Source organism: Calidris pugnax, unplaced genomic scaffold (assembly GCF_001431845.1).
Source record: "Calidris pugnax isolate Ruff unplaced genomic scaffold, ASM143184v1 scaffold171, whole genome shotgun sequence".
Lineage (NCBI taxonomy): Eukaryota > Metazoa > Chordata > Aves > Charadriiformes > Scolopacidae > Calidris > Calidris pugnax.
In genome coordinates, this window is record NW_015091064.1 from 8,959,303 (window position 1) to 8,960,407 (window position 1,105).

Below are 1,105 nucleotides of genomic sequence, written 5' to 3' on the forward strand. Positions count from 1 at the left end.
GGGCGAGCGGGAAGCGGGTGGCGGTGGCCACCCCCTGCCGTCCCGCCCCGCCCCGCTCGGGCAGGGGGAAGTCAGACGGGCGCTGGCTTTCCCTTTCGCTCTCTCCCGCCCGGGGCCGCCCGGGCTGGCCCTGCCCTTCCCCGGCACGGAGCGGAGCGGTCCTGCCCTCCCCCGGCACGGCCACCCCCCGGGCGGCGGCAGCGAGGGGCGCCGGCAGCCGCTGAGCCCGCAGGAGCGGCCCGCAGCCTCCCCGCATCTCGCACCCCGAGGGTCAGCAGGGCCGCAGCAGCTCCTCATGGCAGGGTTGGGGGGGGACCAGGAGCCGGAGCTGCACCCCTTCCCCGCACCCTGTAAGGGACAGCGGGGCACGGACCCGCAGCATCCCCTTTCCAGCACCCGCTGCTGCTCTCATAGAGTCATAGGATGGTCAGAGTTGGAAGGGACCTTAAAGATCGTCGAGTTCCAACCCCCCTGCCATAGGCAGAGACATCTTTCACCAGACCAGGTTGCCCAAAGCCCCGTCCAGCCTGGCCTTGAGCACTTCCAGGGATGCTTCCAGTAGTGGTGCACAAAGCTACTTAACGTGAGGCAGCAGTCTCCGGCACCGATTTTATCTACAGTATTAGAGATTTATTTAGATGCAGTGGCTTAACCGATTTCCCGTTCACTGCAACAAATTTCCAGGAGATTTCTTACATAATGTAGTAATAATGTTTCTAGCAACCAAAGTGGGGTGGGTGCCAGTGACCTGGGGTCCTTTGTGCCACACAGGAACGCTGAAAATACCTCTTAGAAACAGTAGTGTTGAGGTCGTATGCAGCACACACAATAAATTGCTGTTCTGGCATCTGGTTTCAGTGGTCCTAAGCCCCAGAATCCCACACAGGGCTGTGGTCTGCTTATCTAATATGCACCTCTGAAATGCTCCCGGCTGCCTCTGCCAACATGCTTCTCTGAACCACAGCGAAGTTCCCCAAACTGATGAGCTGGAGGAGAGAATGGAAAGTGAGGAAAGATGTGGCTTTTGTCCTGAGCTAGGGTGGGATTTGGTGCAGCAGCCCACAGCCTTTGCAATTGGTGGTAGTCAGTGGTGTCTGCACGTCAT